General features: G+C 42.4%; 1 protein-coding gene across 7 annotated transcripts in view; it reads left to right on the top strand.

Annotated features, from left to right (window-relative positions):
- ZBTB7A (zinc finger and BTB domain containing 7A) overlaps positions 1-25,229 on the top strand; it is a 241,966-nt gene that overhangs the window by 118,769 nt on the left and 97,968 nt on the right. Inside the window, exon 3 of one of the 7 annotated variants that reach the window (XR_013218918.1) lies at positions 22,842-23,409. The exons of the other annotated variants lie outside the window; for them this stretch is intronic. The gene's annotated coding sequence lies outside the window, so the exon portion shown is untranslated. The remainder of the gene's footprint in view (positions 1-22,841; positions 23,410-25,229) is intronic. 7 annotated transcript variants of the gene reach the window in all.

Raw genomic sequence — 25,229 nt, 5'->3', positions numbered from 1 at the left:
AAAACATCGCTGGTATCGTTGCTTTTGCTGTCAAACACAACGATACACGGCGATCTGACGACCAAATAAAGTTCTGAACTTTAATCAACGACCAGCGATATCACAGCGGGATCCTGATCGCTGCTGCGTGTCAAACACAACGATATCGCTATCCAGGACGCTGCAACGTCACGGATCGCTAGCGATATCGTTTAGTGTGACGGTACCTTTACCCAACATGTCATAATAAGGTTTTAGTTTACTTTTTATATTACTTATCTTCCTTTTGACATGCTACTGCATCCCTGTAAACTTGATTTTGGTATTTTACAAATAAAGAATTTACAAAAAAAAAAGTAAAAATAATATATATATTTTTTTTTTGTTAGGGAGTTATAAGGATTAAAAGTTGACAAAATTTGCAAAACCATTTTTTTTGTGACCACCTCCCATTTAAAGTATCTTTGAGTGGCCTATGCAAATTGTCTCTTAAGAGAGGTCTGAGGACTAGAACTCTAGTGCCACCTATTGGAAGTAGTCAATGTCGACCCTTTAACGAGCCTTGTCACATGACTTAGGATAAAAGCCAAACCAGAATCTCAATTTTCAGGCTTGTTAAAGGGTCATCATTGACTGTTAAGATTGCTACTTCCAATAAGTGACACTAGAGTTCTAGTCCTTTTCCTCTTTGAAGAGACAATTTGCATATTTCCCAGAGGAGCATTGCGGCTTTAAGTCTCCTCACCTCGATATGCTTAACATGTCACTCTCCGCAAGGAGAAACGATACTTCTTGAATCTGAGTTGCCTATATCAGGGGTTCCCAACTCCAGTCCTCAAGGCCCACCAACAGGTCATGTTTTCAGGATTTCCTTAGTCTTGCCCAGGTGATAATTGCATCACCTGTGCAATACAAAGGAAATCCTGAAAACATGATCTGTTGGTGGGCCTTGAGGACTGGAGTTGGGGAACACTGGCCTATATGACAGAAAATACCCAGAGACACCATTCTAAAAACTGCACCCCCAAGGTACTGAAAACCACATTCAAGAAGTTTATTAATCTTTCAAGTTCTTTACAGGAATTAATGGAATGTGGTAGGAAAAAAATAAACATTTAACTTTCTTTCACAAAAAATTTCCTTTAGACCTAATTATTATTATTTTTTAAAAGTTTTGCAAGGGTAACAGAAGATATTGCTCCATGCAGTTTGTTGTGCAATTTCTTCTGAACATGCTGATACCCCATATGTGAGAGAAAACCACTGTTTGGGCACACGGTGGGACTCGGAGGAGAAGGAGCACCATTTCACTTTTTGAATGTAAAATTTGCTAGCATAATTAGGGGATGTCATGTTTATTGAGCCCCTGATGTGCTTAAGTAGTGGAAATCCCCCACAAGTGACACCATTTTGGAAACTAGACTCCTCAGGGAACTTACTTAGATGTGTATTGAGCACTTTGAACCCTCAGGTGCTTCACAGAAGTTTATAAAGTTAAGCCCTGAAAATAAAAAAAAACCCTTCACATTTTCCCCACAAATCTTCAAAATTTTGTATTTTCACAAGGGTAGTAAGATAAAATGGACCCACAAATTTGTTGTGCAATTTCTCCTTAGTTCACCGATACACCATATGTGGTCAGAAACTACTTTTGAGGCACAGTGCAAAGCTCAGAAGGGAAGGGAAGCCATATTACAGTGCAGATTTTGCTGCACTGGTTTGAGGATGACATGTTACACTTGCAGAGGCCCTGAGGTGCCAGAAAAGCAGAACACCCCCTCCCCCATAAGTGACCCCATTTTCAAAACTAAACCTCTCAATGAATTTATGTAGGTGTTCAGTGATCATATTGACCCCATAGGTGTGTCACAGAATTATACCATTGGGCACTGAAGAAAAAATAATTAACATTTTTACCACCAAGATTGTGTGTTGGCCCCAAGTTTTACATTTTCATTCTGTGAAATGGGTACGATTGGAACCAAAATTTGTTCCACAATATCTGCTGAATATAGAAATACCCATATGTGAATGTACAGTACTGCTTAGCCATACGGAGAGACTCGGGAGGAACAGAGCGCGATTTGCCTCCTGGAGCTCAGATTTTCCTAGAATAGTTTGCGGATTCCATATATAAAGCTCCTAAGTGCTAAAAAAGCAGAATCCCCCATCAAGTGACCCCATTTTGGAAATTATAACCCTTTGGGAATTCATCTACAAATGTAGTGACTATTTTGACTCCATGGGTGTTTAACAGAAACTAGCAGCAGTAGATGTTGCGGAGTGAAAGTTGCAAACTTCCCAGCCCATGCTTCTTGAGACATGCACCTGTAAGTTAGGCGGGCTCACATCGCTTCATAAATGCCAAACATATGGACGCTATATGTTTTTTAGGCACACTGGCTCAGAAGGGAGGGGGGCATTTGGATGTGGGAGCGCAGAATTTGCTGAATTTCTTTTTGGGGGCAAGGAGCCATTTTGCTTTTCCAGAGCCTTTGTGCTATCAGTAACGTGGAAGCCCCTATATTTCCATTAACAGATGACAGATCTGAGTGGGGACTTGCTTTTTTTTTGGATTGAGTTAAAGCTTTTATTGGGAACATTTTACATTACATTTACGATCTCATTTATCCAGCGCTCTACACTGAGCACTTTGGGGTTTCCATCTAAGTCTCAGAGTGACATGACAGATGAAACCCCGATGGATCCATTCACTATAATGAGGCAGCAGAGTTACTGTAGACTCTGTCTGACCTCTGTTCAGCGTTGTCCTTTTCAGAAGTGCACAAAACTGTGGCCAACGGCACTTTTATGCAATCCTAAAAAGATGGACACCACTGGATCACATGTACTCTGGTGACCACAGTTCCTCCATATCCCTCATTATAAGGAATCTAACATAGAGTACATACTCACCATCACTTGTCACTTTGTTCCCCGAAGCCAGTGTCATCTGTAAAAAATATTAAAATAATAAACAAACACTATACTACCTGATCCTCAGAAATCCAATTAAAACGAGTGTCCCTCGACGATCTCCCGTGGAGAGCAGGAGCATCAGCTGATGCGACCGCTCTCCAGGGGCTCCAGGAACACAATGAGGGGAGGAAGGTATCCTTCCACAATGTATTCCCCACAATGTATTCCTACGCCCCTGTGAAAAAATAGTCCCTAGTCTCACTTATGGCATTGCTGGGTGAGACATTTTATCATGCAGCAATTGCCATAAAGTGACACTTTGAACTATAGTAACCTCAGTGATGCACTGCCGGATCCATTGTTTCCTGTCAGTGTGTCACTGAGGGTCCTATAGAGCAGTGACATCACCCGATGTCACTGTTCTATAGGGGAGATCGTCGTGGGACACTCGTTATTAATTGGACTACGGCGGACAGGTAGTATACGGTTTATTATTTTACGTTTTTTGCAGGCGCTGAAGTATGGTAAGTATGGTTAAATGAAGAATAATAAAATACTTTTTTCCTAATGTGTGTGTGTTTTATTAACCCTTTATTACTATTGGATTAATAACGGATAGATGTCTTATTGACGCCACTCCGTTATTAACCCGGCTTATTGTCACCTTACAATAGCAAGGTGACATTAACCCCTTATTACCCCATATCCCACCGCTACACGGGAGTGGGAAGAGAGGGGCTAAGTGCCAGAATTGGTTCATCTTACAGATGCACCATTTCTGGGGCGGCTGAGGACTGGTATTTGTAGCCGAGGGGGGACCAATATCCATGGCCCCTCTCTAGGCTATGAATATCAGCCCACAGCTGTCTGCGTAGCCTTTCTGACTATAAAATATATGGGGACCCCACATCATTTTTGGGGGGTATTCCCCTATTTTAATAGCCAGTAAAGGCTACGCAGACAGCTGCGGGCTGATATTCATAGCAGGCTACAAATATTGGCTCCCGGCCGTCAGCTTTCCCCCTCCGGCGCAGAAAATTTTGCGGGAGCCCACGCCATTTTTTTTTTTTTTATCTGAAACATATTGTTCATTAACCCCTTTCTACCAGCTGACGGAATAGTACGTCAACTGGCAGTATCCCCCGCTTTGAGGTGGGCTTCGCGGTGAGCCCACTTCAAAGCCGCAACATGTCAGCTGTTTTCAATACAAAAAAAAAATGTACATGATCGCTAAACAGCATAGCGAAAAAAAAAATCAAAAGACAAAATTACGTTTTTTTTGGTCGCCGCGACACTGCATTAAAATGCAATAATGGGCGATCAAAAGAACGTATCTGCACAAAAGTGGTATCATTAAAAACGTCAGCTCGGCGCGCAAAAAATTAGCCCTCACCCGACCCGATATCTCAGAAAATATAGACGCTACAGGTATCGGAAAATGGCGCAATTATTTTATTTCTTTTTAGCAAACTTTGGAATTTTTTTTCACCACTTAGATAAAAAATAACCTAGGCATGTTTGGTGTCTATGAACTCGTAATGACCTGGAGAATCATAATGGCAGGTCAGTTTTATGCTGTGTGCACATGTTTCAGATTTGGTTGCAGAATTTTCTGCACAAAATCTGCATCTCCTTGCAGAAAACGCCGCTGCGTTTTGGATGCATTTTTTTCACGTTTTTTTCATGTTTTTTGCGCGGTTTTGATGCGGGTTTTTTGTGCGGTTTTGATGCACTTCTTGGTGTGGTTTTTGTTGTGGTTTTTGCGTGTTTTTTGTGCGTTTTTGAAAACTAAATAAAGATGTATTATTGAACAAAAAAAAGATTTGTGATGTCATTATTGTCCAACCCACACTCAATTACACACAGATGGATAGACATATAGATGATAGATGAAATGGATAGACAGATCTACATATAGATAGATCTATAGATGCATACATCTACCTATTCCTATATCTATCTATAGATATATCTGGATAGATATATCTATTGATAGATTTATGGATAGCGTAGGGTGTGTGTCCACTGTCCGGATTACATCCAAATTAGCTGCAGATTGGATGCTGCGTACTTGTAGTCCCATCGGATGATGCCTGCACACACACCCCAAAAGACCCCCCGCACAGCCCCGCACACATCCGAACAGCCCGCAGACCCCGTCCGCATACACATACATGCACACCGTCACCGCCCACATTCCGCCCACACACTTCCCTCCTCCCGAACTGCAGCGTTTCTCAGACCCACATCCGCATCTAAACTGCACATCTTTTTTACATCTGTGGTTTTGCTGCGGATGTGCCCGACTGAATGAAAGTCTATGGTTGCAGAAACGCTGCAGTTTGGCACAAAAGAAGTGACATGCTCTGGAAAAAAAAAAGCTGCGTTTCGGTGAGGCTTTTTCCGCAGCATGTGCACAACAAGTCTGCGGCTCCCATAGGCTTACAATGGTTGTGCACTACACTGCGGATTTGATGCAATTGTGTGCGGCAAAAAATGCTGCGGATCTGCAATCAAATCCGCAACGTGTGCATACATGGTAAAACCAACGGTGTCGTTCAAAAGTAGAACTTGTCCCGTCAAAGATAAGCCCTCACATGACCATATTGATGGAAAAATTATGGCTCTGGAAAGAAGGGGAGCGATAAATGAAAAAAAGCTCCAGGAGTGAAGGGGTTTAGAAACATGGATATGGACATATCTATGGAAATAGACATAGATATATCTGTATGTATCTATCTATCCATCCCATATATATCTATCTATCGATTTATCTATCTATCCCATATCTATCTATTTGTTATCTATTTGTTATCTATCTATCATACCGCCTTATAGTTCCGCCGTTTGCTAGCAGCAGGTTCTCCTGCACGGTGGACCCCGGGCTGCGAACGCATCTATTATAATAAAACCTCTATATTTACTCGGTGCGTTCCGCTAGCCCTAACACACACACACACATATATATATATATATATATATATATATGTATATGTGTGTGTGTGTGTGTGTGTATATATATATATATATATATATATATATATATATATATATATATATATATATATATATATACAGTGCCTAAACGTAGCCTTCAACCCCCTGCAGATTTAGCAGGTTTAATAAGATGCAAATAAGTTAGAGCCTTCAAACTTCAAACAAGAGCAGGATTTATTAACAGATGCATAAATCTTACAAACCAAAAAGTTTTGTTGCTCAGTTAAATTTTTATACATTTTAAACATAAGTGTGGGTCAATTATTCTTCAACCCCTAGGTTTAATATTTTGTGGAATAACCTTTGTTTGCAGTTACAGCTAATAATTGTCTTTTATAAGACCTGATCAGGCCGTCACAGGTCTCTGGAGTTATCTTGGCCCACACCTCCATACAGATCTTCTCCAAGTTATCTAGGTTCTTTGGGTGTCTCATGTGGACTTTAATCTTGAGCTCCTTCCACAAGTTTTCAATTGGGTTAAGGTCAGGAGACTGACTAGGCCACTGCAACACCTTGATTTTTTGCCTCTTGAACCAGGCCTTGGTTTTCTTGGCTGTGTGCTTTGGGTTGTTGTCTTGTTGGAAGATGAAATGACGACCCATCTTAAGATCCTTGATGGAGGAGCGGAGGTTCTTGGCCAAAATCTCCAGGTAGGCCGTGCTATCCATCTTCCCATGGATGCGGACCAGATGGCCAGGCCGCTTGGCTGAGAAACAGCCCCACAGCATGATGCTGCCACCACCATGCTTGACTGTAGGGATGGTATTCTTGGGGTCGTATGCAGTGCCATCCAGTCTCCAAACGTCACGTGTGTGGTTGGCACCAAAGATCTCGATCTTGGTCTCATCAGACCAGAGAACCTTGAACCAGTCAGTCTCAGAGTCCTCCAAGTGATCATGAGCAAACTGTAGACGAGCCTTGACATGACGCTTTGAAAGTAAAAGTACCTTACGGGCTCGTCTGGAACGGAGACCATTGCGGTGGAGTACGTTACTTATGGTATTGACTGAAACCAATGTCCCCACTGCCATGAGATCTTCCCGGAGCTCCTTCCTTGTTGTCCTTGGGTTAGCCTTGACTTTTCGGACAAGCCTGGCCTCGGCACGGGAGGAAACTTTCAAAGGCTGTCCAGGCCGTGGAAGGCTAACAGTAGTTCCATAAGCCTTCCACTTCCGGATGATGCTCCCAACAGTGGAGACAGGTAGGCCCAACTCCTTGGAAAGGGTTTTGTACCCCTTGCCAGCCTTGTGACCCTCCACAATCTTGTCTCTGATGGCCTTGGAATGCTCCTTTGTCTTTCCCATGTTGACCATGTATGAGTGCTGTTCACAAGTTTGGGGAGGGTCTTAAATAGTCAGAAAAGGCTGGAAAAAGAGATAATTAATCCAAACATGTGAAGCTCATTGTTCTTTGTGCCTGAACTACTTCTTAATACTTTAGGGGAACCAAACAGAATTCTGGGGGGTTGAGGGGTTGAATAATAAATGACCCTCTGGAAGAACTTTTCCCAATTTAAAAAAAAAATAAACAAAGAAATAACATTCTTTTTTGCTGCAGTGCATTTCACACTTCCAGGCTGATCTACAGTCCAAATGTCACAATGCCAAGTTAATTCCAAATGTGTAAACCTGCTAAATCTGCAGGGGGTTGAATACTACTTGTAGGCACTATATATATATATATATATATATATATATATATATATATATAATATATAATATATAATATATATATATATAATCCCACAAAAAAACAAAGACATTAGACTCAAACAAAAAACTAAATTTAAAAAAAAAGGTACTTACTTGATGGCGACTGCCCTGACGCTCACGCCGACGACCCTGGGAGGCGCTTTGAGGACCTCTAGATTGAGCCGCAGAATCAGAAAACTAATGGAAAAAAAAATGTGCTTGGATGTAGGCCATGTGTTGTGCGTACGGCGATGTCTGTAATAATCTTTTTGTGTTGTGTGTACTGTGATGTGTGTGATGTGGTTCTGCGATGCATGTAAACTTACCAATTTCTCTCCACCCCTTACGTCTCCATCTGGAAGCACCTCTTCTGCAGCTTCCTGTTATACAAAAATGATGTATTAAAATATATACAGTACAGACCGAATGTTTGCACACACCTTCTCATTTGAAGATTTCTCTGTATTTTCATGACTATAAAAATTGTACATTTACACTGAAGGCATCAAAATTATGAATTAACACATGTGGAATTATATACTTAACAAAAAAGTATAAAACAACTGAAATTATGTCTTATATTCTAGGTTCTTCAAAGTAGCCACCTTTTGCATTGATGACTTTTGTACACTCTTGGCATTCTCTTGATGAGCTTCAAGAGGTAGTCACTGGGAATGGTCTTCCAACAATTTTGAAGGAGTTCCCAGAGTTGCTTAGCACTTGTTGGCCCTTTTGCCTTCACTCTGAGGTCCAGCTCACCCCAAACCATCTCGATTGGGTTAAGGTCTGGTGACTGTGGAGGCCAGGTCATCTGTTGTAGCACTCCATCACTCTCCTTCTTGGTTAAATAGCACATACACAGCCTGGAGGTGTGTTTGGGGTCATTGTCCTGTTGAAAAATAAATGATGGTCCAACTAAACGCAAACCAGATGGAATAGCATGCCGCTGCATGATGCTGTGGTAGCCATGCTGGTTCAGTATGCCTTCAATTTTGAATAAATCCCCAACAGTGTCACCAGCAAAGCACCCCCACACTATCACACCTCCTCCTCCATGCTTCGCGGTGGGAACCAGGCATGTAGAGTCTATCCGTTCACATTTTCTGTGTCGCACAAAGATACGGTGGTTGGAACCAAAGATCTAAAATTTGGACTCATCAGACCAAAGCACAGATTTCCACTGGTCTAATGTCCTTTCTTTGTGTTCTTTAGCCCAAACAAGTCTCTTCTGCTTGTTGCCTGTCCTTAGTAGTGGTTTCCTAGCAGCTATTTTACCATGAAGGCCTGCTGCACAAAGTCTCCTCTTAACAGTTGTTGTAGAGATGTGTCTGCTGCTAGAACTCTATGTGGCATTGACCTGGTCTCTAATCTGAGCTGCTGTTAACCTGCGATTTCTGAGGCTGGTGACTCAGATAAACTTATCCTCACAAGCAGAGGTGACTCTTGGTCTTCCTTTCCTGGGGTGGTCCTCATGTGAGCCAATTTCTTTGTAGAGCTTGATGGTTTTTGCCACTGCACTTGTGGACACTTTCAAAGTTTTCCCAATTTTTCGGACTGACTGACCTTCATTTCCTAAAGTAATGATGGCCCCCTCGTTTTTCTTAGCTGCTTTTTTCTTGCATAAAACAAATTCTAACAGTCTATTCAGTAGGACTATCAGCTGTATATCCACCAGACTTCTGCACAACACAACTGATGGTCCCAACCCCATTTATAAGGCAAGAAATCCCACTTATTAAACCTGACCGGGCAAACCTGTGAAGCGAAAACCATTCCCGGTGACTACCTCTTGAAGGTCATCAAGAGAATGCCAAGAGTGTGCAAAGCAGACATCAAAGCAAAAGGTGGATACTTTGAAGAACCTAGAATATAAGACATAATTTCAGTTGTTTCACACTTTTTTGTGAAGTATATAATTCCAGATGTGTTAATTCATAGTTTTGATGCCTTCAGTGTGAATGTACAATTTTCATAGTCATGAAAACACAGAAAAATCCTTAAATGAGGCGTGTCCAAACTTTTGGTCTGTACTGTATAACTATATATATATATATATATATATATATATATATATATATATATATATATATATATATATATATATATATATCTCAACATCGCCAAAAATTAAAAAACGTGAACATCGCCAAAAAAAACCCCCAAAACATTTATCTCACAGCGCTGACGATGCGGGGGAGGGCTCTCAGATGAAGACATGGCTGCCTACAGCTGGCTGTGGCAGTAGATTGCTGGCTTGGCTGCTGGCTGTCTGGCCTGGAGTAGGTTCAGCTCTTGCTTTGGCGGCAGGTATAGCTCTGGCTCTGGCGGCAGGTTTAGCTCTGGCTCTGGTGGCAGGTTTAGCTCTGGCTCTGGTGGCAGGTTCAGCTCTAGTGGCAGGTTCAGCTCTTGAGGCAGGTGTTCTGTCTTGCTGGCTGGTAAATGGATGAGTGAAGGCCTCACTGGCATTGTCTATATCTTTCCCTGGGGGCTGGCCAATTGTATCAGAACATGATCAGTTAAAAAAAAAAACGGAACCAGCGCCGGATCCGCCATTTTCCGGATCTTCCGGCGCCCATAGGGTTCCATTCTAGCAAAGAGCCGGATTCGGCGCTCTCCGGTTTTTCACTGCAGACAAAAAATGTTGCTGTCTGTTTTTACAGACGCTGGAAAACAAGTTTTGCCAGATCTGGCAAAAACCGGACGCACCGTGAGGCCATCCGGCGCTAATACAAGTCTATGAGAAAAAACTGGATACGATGCAACTTTCGCTGGTTCCGTTTTTTTTTCAAAATTCGCCGGATTCAGCCTGACGGCAAAACCCTTATGTGTTAAAGTAGCCTTAGTGAACACCGTAAAAAAAATAATGAAAAACTAGGCAAAATACAATGCTTTATCGTCATAAATGTAAATAAATATGGTATCTCTGAAAACATCATCTTGTCCTGCAAAAAACAATCCGCCATACAGCTTCATCAGTGGAGAAATAAAAAAGTTGTAGCTCTCGGATTGAAACTACAGTGCCTTGCAAAAGTATTCGGCCCCCTGGAACTTTTCAACCTTTTCCCACATATCATGCTTCAGACATAAAGATACCAAATGTAAATTTTTTATGAAGAATCAACAACAAGTGGAACACAATTGTGAAGTTGAATGAAATTTATTGGTTATTTTAAATTTTTGTGGAAATTAATATAACTGAAAAGTGGGGTGTGCAATATTATTTGGCCCCTTTACTTTCAGTGCAGCAAACTCGCTCCAAAAGTTCATTGTGGATCTCTGAATGATCCAATGTTGTCCTAAATACCTAATGATGATAAATATAATCCACCTGTGTGTAACCAAGTCTCCGTATAAATGCACCTGCTCTGTGATAGTCTCAGGGTTCTGTTTGAAGCACAGAGAGCATCATGAAGACCAAGGAGCACAAAAGGCAGGTCTGTGATACTGTTGTGGAGAAGTTTAATGCCGGATTTGGATACAAAATGATTTCCAAAACTTTAAACATCCCAAGGAGCACTGTGCAAGCGATTATATTGAAATGGAAGAGTATCATACCACTGCAAATCTACCAAGACCCGGCCGTCCCTCTAAACTTTCATCTGAAGCAAGGAGAAGACTGATCAGAGATGCAGCCAAGAGGCCCATGATCACTCTGGATGAACTGCAGAGATCTACGGCTGAGGTGGAACAAGTCTGTCCATAGGACAACAATCAGTCGTACACTGCACAAATCTGGCCTTTATGGAAAACTGGCAAGAAGAAAGACATTTCTCAAAGATATCCATAAAAAGTGTAATTTAAAGTTTGCAACAAGCCACGTGGGAAACACACCAAACTTGCGGAAGAAGGTGCTCTGGTCAGATGAAACCAAAATCAAACTATATGGCAACAATGCCAAACAATATGTTTGGCGTAAAGGCAGCACAGTTCAGAACCCTGAACACACCATCCCCACTGTCAAACGTGGTGGCAGCAGTATGGCTTGGGCCTGCTTTTCTTTACAAGGGACAGGGAAGATGGTTAAAATTGATGGGAAGATGGATGGAGCCAAATAAAGGACCATTCTTGAAGAAAACCTGTTTAAGTCTGTAAAAGACCTGAGACTGGGACGGAGATTTGTCTTCCAACATTCCAACAAGACAATGATCCCAAACATAAAGCATATTCTACAATGGAATGGTTCATAAATAAAGGTATCCAGGTGTTAGAATGGCCAAGTCAAAGTCCAGACCTCAATCCAATCGAGAATCTGTGGAAAGAGCTGAAAACTGCTGTTCACAAACTATCTCCTTCAAACCTCACTGAGCTCGAGCTGTTTGCCAAGGAAGAATGGGCAAGAATTTCAGTCTCTTGATGTACAAAACTGATACATACCCCAAGCGACTTGCAGCTGTAATCGCAGCAAAAGGTGGCGCAACAAAGTATTAAATTAAAGGGGCCGAATAATATTGCACGCCCCACTTTTCAGTTTTTGAATTTCCACAAAAATTTTAAATAAGCAATAAATTTAGTTGAATTTCACAATTGTGTTTCCACTAGTTGTTGATTCTTCACCAAAAATTAACATTTGGTATCTTTATGTTTGAAGCATGATATGTGGGAAAAGGTTGAACAGTTCCAGGGGGTCGAACACTTTCGCAAGGCACTGTATGTAATGGTTTTTTTCTATAAAAGTTTTCTTATTGTGTAAAAGGTCCAAAGTATAAAAAATGATATAAATGTATCTCTATAATTGTGCTAACCCGAAGAATAAAGATGCCTTATAAATTTTACTTCACGTGGAATGGCATTAAAAAAACAAAAACACAGAAAACAATTCCAGAATTGCTGATTTTTGCTCATTCTACCTCCCAAAAATCTGAATAGTTGTGATGGGGTTAACCTTTCCTGCCTCTTTGGTTCATGGGTGGCTATTTATTGGTGCCATTTCTGGTAGCATTTGTCAGTGATAGTTTCAGTCTCTGGCTTGAGCAGCTGACCCATATACTCTATTGATCCTTCTGCCTCTGACTACCCGTATGTGTGCCTGACTCATTCCCTATCCTTGACTCCTTGACTCAGTGAGTGTTTGGTTCCCTCAGTGTATGACTTGACTTGAATTCTGAACCCTGCCTCCTGCTTTCCATCTCTGTTACTATGTTTCCCTTCTCGCTTTGGCTCGTACCCCCGGCTGTATCTTCTGTCTCACATTTTGGATCCCGCACTCCTGTCTGGTATTGATTTCTGGCTTGTCTCTGACCATGCATGTTGCTGTGACCTCTGGTACTTCGTTTTCCTGTTTATTGCTGACCGGCCTGTCTGGCTACTCTGCCACCTCCTATTGGCACTCCACGCTTTGCACTGTGGTGCTACACGGTGAGTGCTACCCCTTTCCCCTTACCTGCGCCCCCTAGTGGCGGTTGCCTGCAACTGCCTTGCAGTTGCATTACATTATAAATCTGGTATCGCTGTGATCGCACTGACCCAAAGAATAAAGGTGTCTAATCAGTTATACCACACAAGCAAAGGTGGAAAAAATGAAACCAATTCTTTAATTTCTGTTGATTTGTTTATTTTGCCTCTCAAACATCACAGTAGAGCTCGGCTCACATTTATCCTGTGCTCTGCTGAATGCTTACAGCTGGGTTTCCATGTAAATCTCTCAAATACATGATTCAGATGGAACTCTTAGCTGAAGATTTCCTATAATGAGACAGATCAAGGCACTGTGGACTTTGTCTGGCCTTTGATTCGGTGGTGTCTGTCTTTTTAGACTTGCATAAAAGCGTGGTCTGCCATTGTTTTGTGCACTTCTGAAAAGGACAACACTGAACAGAGGCCAGACGGAGTCCAGAGTAACTCCACTGCCTCATAGTGATTGGCTCCTTGGGTGGTTTAATCTGAATCACGTCACTTGGAAATATCAATGGAAATCATGACGTAGAGCTCTGGATAAATGTGATTCAATATGTTATGTAAAATGTTCCCAATAAAAGCTCCAACTCAATCGACAAAATAAAGAAATTCCCAATTCAGGTCTGTCATCTGTTAACGGAAATATAAAGGGCTTCCATGATACTGGTAGTACAAAGCTTTGGAAAAGCAAAATAGATCTTTACTTCCCCCCACCCCAAACAAATCAAAGTCTGTGCTCCCAAATCCAAATTCCCACCTCTTTTCTGAGCTCCATGCTGTGCCTTTACCACAGTTAGCCTCCACATGTTTGGCATTTCTGTAGCGATGAGAGACAGCCTAATTTACATGTGCATGTCTCCAGAAGCATGAGCTGGTCACAATGTACTGGTCATTACAACATACTGGTCACTACAATGGCAGTTTGCAATTTTCACTCAGCAACATCCAATACTGCTTGTTTCTGGAAAACACCCATGGAGTCAAAATCGTCATTATACCTGTAGGTAAATTCCCAGAGGTGTATAATTTCCAAAATGTGGTCACTTTAGGAGGGATTCTTCTATCCCACAGAGGCTCTGTATATGGAGTCAACAAACTATTGTAGGAAAATCTGCTCTCCAGGAGGCAAATTGTGCTACGTCCAAATGGCTAGTATGGCAGTACTCTATAGCCACACATGCGGTATTTCTACATTGAGCAGAAATTGTGGGACAAATATTGGTGACATTCGTACCCATTTCCCTTATCTAGTGTGAAAATGTAAAATCTGGGGCTAAAACAACATTTTTGTGGTTAAAATTAAATTATTTTTTTCTTGACTGCCCAAGTATAAAACTCTTGTGACCCACCTGTGGTGTCAATATGATCACTGCACCCCTAGATGAATTTCTTGAGAGGTGTAGTTTGTAAAATGGGGTATGTTATGGGGGTTCTTAATGTTCTGGCAACTCAGGGCTCTGCCAGTGTGACATGGCACCCTCAAACTAGTCCAGCAAAATCAGAACTCCAATGTGGCACGTCTTCCTTTCTGAGCTTTGCACTGTGCTTCAAAAATAATTTTCGATCACATTTGGAGTATCGGCATATCAGGAGAAATTGCACAACACATTTTGGGGTCTTTTTTCTCCTATCATGAAAATGAGAAATTTGGGGTTAAAACGTGTGTATTTTTTTCATTTTCACAAATCAAAGTGAAATTTTGTGAAGCAGCTGTGGGTTCAAGGTGCTCACCACATGCCTATATAAATTCCTTGAGGTATCTAGTTTTCAATATGGGGTCACTTGGGGGGATTCCACTGTTGAAGTACATTAAGGGCTCTCCAAACGCAACATGACATGTTATGATCCTTAGTGGCTGAGGATCACGAATAGACCAGCAAGTGAATAAACTAAGGACAAGCTCTAGGGAGATGGTAACTGGACTGATCGCAAATCTGAACCTATCCAAAACAACTAGAAGTAGCCGGTGAACGTGCCTAAAAAATTACTAGACGTCTCGAGCCAGCCTGAGGAACTAGCTACCCCTAAAGAGAAAGAAAGACCTCGCTTGCCTCCAGAGAAATAATCCCAAAAGATATAGAAGCCCCCAACAAATATTAACGGTGAAGTAAGAAGAAGGCACATATGTAGGGATGAAATCAGATTCAGCAAAAGAGGCCCACTAGTACTAGAAAGCAGAAAATAGAGCAGGGGTCTATGCGATCAATAAAAAACCCTTACAAAATATCCATCCTGAGATTTCAAGAACCCACGCACCAACTAATGGTGTGTGGGGAGAAACTCAGTCCACTAGAGCATCCAGCAAGCGAGGGAATCACATTTTAGCAAGCTGGACAATAAAACATGATAAACACTGCTGATCAAAAAATGAGCAAACAAAACTTAGCTTGTCCTGGATGGACTGGGAGCAAGGTAGTCAGAAGGAATCTGAGTAGCACTGATTACATCGACAGCCGGCAACAAGTGGAAGTAAAACAGAGCTATTTAGGAACCTCCCAGAGGACAACGAACCAGCTGATAGCCAGAGACCAGCAGGATAACAAACAAAGCCACCAGGGGGAGCCCAAAGCAAAAGTCACACCATATCACCAGTGACCACAAGAGGGAGCCCGAAAACAGAGTTCACAACAGTACCCCCCCTTAAGGAGGGGTCACCGAACCCTCATGAAAACCCCCAGGGCGATCAGGATGAGCCACATGGAAGGCACGAACCAAATCGGCCGCATGAACATCAGAGGCGACAACCCAAGAATTATCCTCCTGACCATAGCCCTTCCACTTGACCAAATACTGGAGCCTCCGTCTAGAAACACGAGAATCCAAGATCTTCTCCACCACATATTCCAATTCTCCCTCAACCAGCACCGGGGCAGGAGGCTCAACCGGAGGAACCACAGGTACCACATACCTCCGCAACAACGAGCGATGGAACACATTATGAATAGCAAATGATGCCGGGAGGTCCAGACAGAATGACACAGGGCCAAGGACTTCCAGAATCTTATAAGCACTGATAAACCGAGGCTTGAACTTAGGAGAGGAGACCTTCATAGGAACGAAGCGAGAAGACAACCACACCAAGTCCCCAACGCGAAGTCGGGGACCCACACAGCGACGGCGGTTGGCAAAGAGCTGAGCCTTCTCTTGTGACAACTTCAAATTTTCCACCACATGATTCCAAATCTGATGCAACCTGTCCACCACAACATCCACTCCAGGACAGTCAGAAGGCTCCACCTGACCCGAGGAAAAACGAGGATAAAACCCCGAATTACAAAAAAAATGAGAAACCAAAGTAGCAGAACTAGCCCGATTATTAAGGGCAAACTCGGCCAACCGTAAAAAAGTAACCCAGTCGTCCTGGTCAGCAGAAACAAAACATCTTAAATAAGTCTCCAAGGTCTGATTAGTTCGCTCGGTTTGGCCATTCGTCTGAGGATGGAAGGCCGACGAAAAAGACAGTTCAATGCCCAACTTAGCACAAAAGGTCCGCCAAAATCTAGACACAAACTGGGATCCTCTGTCAGAAACAATGTTCTCAGGAATCCCGTGCAAACGAACCACATTTTGAAAAAACAGTGGAACCAACTCGGAGGAGGAAGGCAACTTAGGCAAGGGCACCAAATGGACCATCTTAGAAAAACGATCACACACCACCCAGATAACAGACATTCTCTGAGAGACAGGGAGATCTGAAATAAAATCCATGGAAATGTGACGCACACTTCGGGACAGGCAAAGGTAACCGCAAACCACTGGCATGAGAACTGCAAGGCTTCGCCCGAGCACAAATTCCACAAGACTGCACAAAGGAACGCACATCCCGCGACAAGGAAGGCCACCAAAAAGACCTGGCCACCAAGTCTCTGGTACCAAATATTCCAGGATGGCCCGCCAACACCGAAGAATGAACCTCGGAGATGACTCTGTTGGTCCATCTATCCGGGACAAACAGTCTCTCCGGTGGACAGCGGTCAGGTCTATCTGCCTGAAACTCTTGCAGCACACGTCGCAAATCTGGGGAGATGGCAGACAAAATCACCCCTTCTCTAAGGATACCAGCTGGCTCTGAATCTCCAGGAGAGTCAGGCACAAAACTCCTAGAAAGAGCATCAGCCTTCACATTCTTCAAACCCGGCAGGTACGAGACCATGAAATCAAAACGAGAGAAAAACAACGACCAACGAGCCTGTCTGGGATTCAGCCTCTTGGCCGACTCGAGATAAATCAAATTCTTGTGGTCAGTCAAGACCACCACACGATGTTTAGCTCCCTCGAGCCAATGTCGCCACTCCTCAAATGCCCACTTCATAGCCAACAGCTCCCGATTACCGACATCATAATTCCGCTCGGCAGGCGAAAACTTTCTTGAAAAGAAAGCACATGGCTTCATCACAGAGCCATCGGGGCTTCTCTGTGACAAAACAGCCCCCGCTCCAATCTCGGAAGCATCAACCTCCACCTGGAAGGGAAGTGAGACATCTGGCTGACATAAGACCGGAGCCGAAGAAAACCGACGCTTCAGCTCCCGAAAGGCCTCCACAGCCGCAGAAGACCAATTAGTCACATCAGAACCCTTCTTGGTCAAATCCGTCAAAGGCTTAACAACACCAGAAAAATTAGCTATGAAGCGACGGTAAAAATTAGCAAAACCCAAGAACTTCTGAAGACTCTTAACAGATGTAGGCTGCGTCCAGTCATGAATAGCCTGAACCTTGACTGGGTCCATCTCAATAGTAGAAGGAGAAAAAATGAAACCCCCAAAAAAAATCTTCTGGACTCCAAAAAGACATTGTGAGCCCTTCACAAATAAAGCATTGTCACGTAGGACCTGAAAGACCATCCTGGCCTGCTTAACATGAGACTCCCAATCATCCGAAAAAAACAATATCATCCAGATACACTATCATACACTTATCCAGATATTCACGGAAGATGTCATGCATAAAGGACTGAAAGACTGAAGGAGCATTAGAAAGTCCAAAAGGCATCACCAAGTACTCAAAATGGCCTTCAGGCGTATTAAATGCAGTTTTCCATTCATCACCCTGTTTTATACGCACAAGGTTATACGCACCACGAAGATCTATCTTGGTGAACCAACTAGACCCCCTAATGCGAGCAAACAAATCAGTTAACAATGGCAAAGGATACTGAAATTTGACCGTGATTTTATTCAAAAGGCGATAATCAATACAGGGTCTCAGGGGGAACCTTCCTTTTTAGCCACAAAAAAGAATCCTGCACCAAGAGGGGATGAGGACGGGCGAATATGTCCCTTCTCTAAAGACTCCTTTATATAACTCCGCATGGCAGCATGCTCCGGCACAGATACATTGAAAAGTCGTCCCTTAGGAAACTTACTACCAGGAATCAAATTTATAGCACAATCACAGTCCCTATGAGGAGGTAGAGAATTGAGTTTGGGCTCCTCAAATACATCCTGGTAGTCTGACAAAAACGTAGGGACTTCAGAAGGAGTGGACGAAGCAATTGACACCACAGGAGCGTCACCATGAATTCCCTGACAACCCCAACTTGACACCAACATAGCTTTCCAATCCAGGACTGGATTATGAGTCTGCAACCATGGTAGACCCAACACGACGACATCATGCAAATTATGCAGTACAAGAAAGCGAATCACCTCCCGATGAACAGGAGTCATGCACATGGTCACTTGTGTCCAGTACTGAGGTCTATTCATAGCCAATGGTGTAGAATCAATTCCCCTTAGTGGAATAGGGAATTTTAAAGGCTCCAAATCAAAACCACAGCGCCTGGCAAATGATCAATCCATCAGACTCAGGGCGGCACCTGAATCTACAAAAGCATTAACCGGGTAAGATGACAGGGAACAAATCAGGGTAACAGACAAAATGAACTTAGGCTGTAAAGTACCAATGATGACAGATTTATCAACCTTTTTTTTGCGCTTAGAGCATTCTGAGATAACATGAGCTGAGTCACCACAGTAAAAGCACAACCCATTTTGCCGTCTATAATTTTGCCGTTCACTTCTGGTTAGAATTCTGTCAAATTGCATAGATTCAGGTGTCTGTTCAGAAGACACCGCCAAATGGTGCACAGGTTTGTGCTCCCGCAAACGCCGATCAATCTGAATGGCCAGAGTCATTGACTCATTCAGACCTGCAGGCGTAGGGAACCCCACCATGACATTCTTAATGGCTTCAGAAAGACCTCTGAAATTTGCAGCCAGGGCACACTCATTCCACTGAGTAAGCACCGACCATTTCCGAAATTTCTGGCAGTACACCTCTGCTTCATCTTGCCCCTGTGAGAGGGCCAGTAACGTTTTTTCAGCCTGGTTCTCAAGATTAGGTTCCTCATAGAGCAATCCAAGGGCTAGAAAAAACGCATCTACACTAAGCAATGCAGGATCCTCTGGCGCCAATGTGAAGGCCCAATCTTGGGGGTCACCACGCAAAAAGGAAATGATAATCTTAACTTGCTGAACGGCATCACCAGAGGAACGAGGTTTCAAAGAAAGAAACAACTTACAATTGTTCCTAAAATTCAGGAACCTAGATCTATCTCCAGAAAACAACTCCGGAATAGGTATTCTAGGCTCTGACATAGGACTGTGAACAACAAAATCCTGAATACTTTGAACCCTAGCAGCAAGATGATCCAGACTGGAAGCCAAGCTCTGGACATCCATGTCAGCAGCTGAACTCAGAGCCACACCAAGATTAAGAGGAGGAGAGAAGCTAGCCACAGCAGCTAGACACACGGCAACAACAACAAAAAAAAATCTCAAGGCTTCTTTTCTCCTGCTTCTGCCATGCAATTAACACTTTACTGGCCGGCTGTACTGTTATGATCCTTAGTGGCTGAGGATCACGAATAGACCAGCAAGTGAATAAACTAAGGACAAGCTCTAGGGAGATGGTAACTGGACTGATCGCAAATCTGAACCTATCCAAAACAACTAGAGGTAGCCGGTGAACGTGCCTAAAAAATTACTAGACGTCTCGAGCCAGCCTGAGGAACTAGCTACCCCTAAAGAGAAAGAAAGACCTCGCTTGCCTCCAGAGAAATAATCCCAAAAGATATAGAAGCCCCCAACAAATATTAACGGTGAAGTAAGAAGAAGGCACATACATAGGGATGAAATCAGATTCAGCAAAAGAGGCCCACTAGTACTAGAAAGCAGAAAATAGAGCAGGGGTCTATGCGATCAATAAAAAACCCTTACAAAATATCCATCCTGAGATTTCAAGAACCCACGCACCAACTAATGGTGTGTGGGGAGAAACTCAGTTCACTAGAGCATCCAGCAAGCGAGGGAATCACATTTTAGCAAGCTGGACAAGAAAACATGATAAACACTGCTGATCAAAAAATGAGCAAACAAAACTTAGCTTGTCCTGGATGGACTGGGAGCAAGGTAGTCAGAAGGAATCTGAGTAGCACTGATTACATCGACAGCCGGCAACAAGTGGAAGTAAAACAGAGCTATATAGGAACCTCCCAGAGGACAACGAGCCAGCTGATAGCCAGAGACCAGCAGGATAACAAACAAAGCCACCAGGGGGAGCTCACAACAATGAGAGTCACAAACCATTCCAGCAAAATCTGCTTTCCAAAACGTCAATCCTTCCTTTCTGAGCCCTGTTGTGCTCTCAAACAGTAGTTTCCCTCCACATATGAGGTATCGGCGTACTTTGGAGAAATTGCACAATAAATTTTCGGGTTCATTTTCTTTCATTAATTACACTTGTGAAAATAAAACTTTGGGGCCAAGAAAACATTTTTGTGGGAAAATGTGATTTTTTTTTTTTTGATTTTTTTTTTTTTTTTAATTTTTGCTGCTCTGTTATTCACTTCCTTTTTTTCTCTTGGCTCTGGATGTTCTGAAAATGTATACCACATCGGATCATAGCTTCCGTAGTTTGCCTTGACAAACATTTTGTGTTGCTTCGCTCCATCATGGTAGGCATTAAAAGTTCATAGCAATATTCCGTCAAGAATAGACGTCTCTTGTCCTTCCTGTTGGCATGGAATTCTGGATGAGTTTCACTATAAACAATATAGGTATTGAGGGCTTACACATCAAGCATATTAGAAAAAATGACTACAGGCTAACGTTTTTTCTGCCTCTTGCACTAATACTCTTCAATCATTTTGTCCATCTTGTCCACACCTCCTTTAGTTTTATGATAATGCAGGATTATTTCCGGTTTCTGTTTCCTGTCATTGGTGTCAATACTTCCATCATGATTCATGGCACTCAGTAATATCACAGATTTTTCTTTCCTCACTTTATAAGACACCATTGTCGCTTGATTGCAGACACCAAAGACACTCTCATAAAGTCCCCAGACCTGAATATCATTGAACATCTGTGGGATCATTTGAAGAGGGCTGTCCATGCTCAGTGACCATCAAACTTAACTGAACTGGAATTGTTTTGTAAAGAGAAATGGTCAAAAATACCTTCATCCAGGATCCAGGAACTCATTAAAAGCTACAGGAAGCGACTAGAGGCTGTTATTTTTGCAAAAAGAGGATCCACTAAATATTAATGTCACTTTTTTGGTGAGGTGCCCATACTTATGCACCTGTCAAATTTTGTTCGAATGCAGATTGCACATTTTCTGTTAGTACAATAAACCTCATTTCAAGGCAGAAATATTACTGTGTCCAACAGTTATTAGATATATGAAACTGAAATAGCTGTTGCAAAAAAAAAACAATTTTTATAAAACATTAAGCTTAAAGGGCCACTGTCACCCCCCTCCAGCCGTTATAAACTAAAAGAGCCACCTTGTGCAGCAGTAATGCTGCATTCTAACAAGGTGGCTCTTTTAGTTTTTGGTTCAAGTATTCCCAAAATAAAGCGTTTTGAAACTTATCCAAAATACCTGTCTTTAGCCAGGGAGGCGGGTCCTCACTCCCCAGCTTGAACCGCTACTCTGCCATCACTCAAATCTTCAGGGGCTTTCGGCGCCGCCCCCTCCACGCTTTTTTCGCTTCAAAATTGGCGCCTGCGCTGTGTTTAAGCTCTGGCCGTCTGACGTCCCAGCCAGGCTTGCAGACTGCGCCTGTGCGGCCAGTGCGGCCACCCACCTTGGGAATCCCAGCCCCGCAGTGTGTTATGCATTATGCACAGTGCGGGGCTAGGATTCCTGGGCATGCGCACTGCGTGTCTCAGATGCTCCCCCAAGTCCCCCGCCTTCCAGCCCCGCACTGTGCATAATGCATAACACACTGCGGGGCTGGGATTCCCAAGGTGGGTGGCCGCAATGCCCGCACATGCGCAGTCTGCAAGCCTGGCTGGGACGTCAGACGGCCAGAGCTTAAACACAGCGCAGGCGCCAGTTTTGAAGCGAAAAAAGCGCAGAGGTGGCGGCGCCGAAAGCCCCTTAAGATTTGAGTGACGGCAGAGTAGCGGTTCAAGCTGGGGAGTGAGGACCCACCTCCCTGGCTAAAGACAGGTATTTTGGATAAGTTTCAAAACGCTTTATTTTGGGAATACTTGAACCAAAAACTAAAAGAGCCAGCACCTTGTTAGAATGCAGCATTACTGCTGCACAAGGTGGCTCTTTTAGTTTATAACGGCTGGAGGGGGTGACAGTGGCCCTTTAAGATTAATAGGGGTGCCCAAACTTTTTCATATAACTGTAGCTTGCAGAATCACACATCCAGAAAATTTTTATTCCATACTTAGCTGGTTTACTGGGCATATACTGAATGAATTTGCAACGTCCCCTAAAGGCGAGAAGTTGCTCACCACTGTCACATTGTCACTGGAATGGTAAGGCTTTGTACAGTTCTTAATAAAAAGATTCCAGATGTAGCTAATAGGGGCTAATTTATCTGTTTCAAATTTCACAGGAAGAGTTCTTTTATCAAAACGAAGGCTTCTCCGTATATCCTCAAATCTATGGACTGACATTGTAGCTTTGTAATGTGGATCTGAAAAAGGGTTCAGAAATAATTCTTTGATTGGAACATCGTACGATTTTGTACACCCTGCCAGAAGAGTAAGGGCAATATAAGCATACAGTTCCTCTTTTGTTATATTTCTCCATGTTTTTTTTCTTCCTGAAGCAATGTGTTTTACTTCTAAGTTAGTACACAAAACTATCTACAATATCATCTGAAAAAAATTGGCAGAAAACATCTCTTTTGGACAAGAATTGTGGAATTCCTACAGTTCCTTCAGCAACTCTTACAATATTATGTGATGGGATGCGTCCAAAAACCGCAGCAGTACTGTTCCAAAAAAACTGTTTAGGATGTTCTATTTATACGTTCTGCTGGATCCACTACTTCTTCATCATCTGAAGAATCACTGGATGATGAGGTTGAGACATTAACTGGTGGCATGTACTCTTCATCAGACAAAGAAAGTACACTATCTTCATCATCAACTATCAATAATGATTGCTTCGATTTCTTGGTCAGTCAAACCCCTGGATGTAGACTGTGCCGTTGTAACCTTAGATGTCAGTAAACTAAAATTTTTAAAATAATAATAATAATTACAATCAGGGTTGTACACTCTTTGTTAGTGTGTGTGCTAAGGGTAAAGTGCACCCCCCTTCTCTCACCTTCAGCAGGTTACCACTTTCTTTAGAGGTACAAAAATCCAGAGGCTTCTACTGTATCTCAACAAGATTTTTTCCAGAAGCAAGAAAGCTGACTCCTTCCTCCAAAGTCTCTTCAGCAAGTAGCACACAATGAATGGAATGTTGTCTGTCCTCCTGGTCCTGTGTGTTCAGGACCTGTGATGATGTCGGAGAGGCATGACTTTTTGAGGGAGCCTCCTTCTCAAGATCACATGACCATGTAGTCAGGCAGAATCCACACTCTTCACAGCAACAGCAGAGTCTTAAAGACTGAGTCATAAAGACAAAGTCTTCCCCGGCAACAGTAAAGACTGAGGTTCACATGTAAACCTAGTACAGGCCTAAAAGGCCCCAGGTATGTGACTATGGGGTATTCCCAAAAAAGAGTTGTTATACCGAAATGCCTGTAACATAAAAATATATGAACAACTGGAAATTACTAACAACTATATACCTGAGGAATACCTAGAGTTTCAGAATTCTAACTATAGTAATCTTGCAGAAAATAGAAAACAGTTAACCTAGCAGACCTGCGAGGCCCAGGTATGCGTTCTAGGGTTTTAACCCCTTCACCCTGAAGCCTGTTTTCAACTTCCTGACCAGGCCATTTTTTTCAATTCTGACCACTGTCACTGTGGTTATAACTCTGAAACGCTTCAACGGATCCTGGTGATTCTGGGTTTGTTTTCTCGTGACATATTTATTTCTGTGATATGATTTGCGTTTATTTTAAAAAAAAACAAATTTGGCGAAAATTATAAATTTTTGCAATTTTTTAAACTTTTAGTTTTTATGCCCTTAAATTAGAGAGTCATATTGTGCAATATAGTTAATAAATAACATTTCCCACATGTATGCTTTACATTAGCACAATTTTGGATTTTTTTTTTTGTTTTATTATAATGCAGGATGATTTCTGGTTTCTGTTTCCTGTCATTGGTGTCAATACTTCCATCATGATTCATGGCACTCACTAATATCACAGATTTTTCTTTCCTCGCTTTATAAGACACCATTGTCGCTTGATTGCAGACACCAAAGACACTCATAAAGTGTTAGCTGTGGATTGTGCTTCACGATTGGAGGAATTTCTCGGCTGTTTGGCTTCATAGTACCAACAAGTGTAAGTTGTTTCTGAAGCAAAATTTGCCCAGTTCAAGATTGGTAAAGTAGTTGTCCATTGTTATATTTTTTCCAGAATTGAAAATTTTTACAGCAAGTGTTTTTACTATGTCAGAACATGGGTCTTTCTGGACTGGAGCATCAACTTCTTTGCCACAGTAAATCAGACCATTCATCTCGTAATACAGTTATAAAAATTGTTTTTTTTGCAACAGCTATTTCAGTTTCATATATCTAATAACTGTTGGGCACAGTAATGTTTCTGCCTTGAAAATGTGCAATCTGCATTCAAACAAAATTTGACAGGTGCATAAGTATGGGCACCCTTATCATTTTCTTTTTTTAAATACTCCTACCTACTTTTTACTGACTTACTAAAGCACGTTTTTTGGTTTTGTAACCTCATTGAGCTTTGAACTTCATAGCCAGGTGTATGCAATCATGAGAAAAGCTACTTAAAGTGGTCACTTGCAAGTTGTTCTCCTGTTTGAATCTCCTCTGATGAGTGGCATCATGGGCTCCTCAAAAC

The sequence above is a fragment of the Ranitomeya variabilis genome, assembly GCF_051348905.1.
Source record: "Ranitomeya variabilis isolate aRanVar5 chromosome 1 unlocalized genomic scaffold, aRanVar5.hap1 SUPER_1_unloc_3, whole genome shotgun sequence".
In the NCBI taxonomy this organism is placed as follows: Eukaryota; Metazoa; Chordata; class Amphibia; order Anura; family Dendrobatidae; genus Ranitomeya; species Ranitomeya variabilis.
The sequence above is the reverse complement of the archived record's forward strand: the minus strand, read 5'-3'. Positions and strand labels throughout refer to the sequence as shown.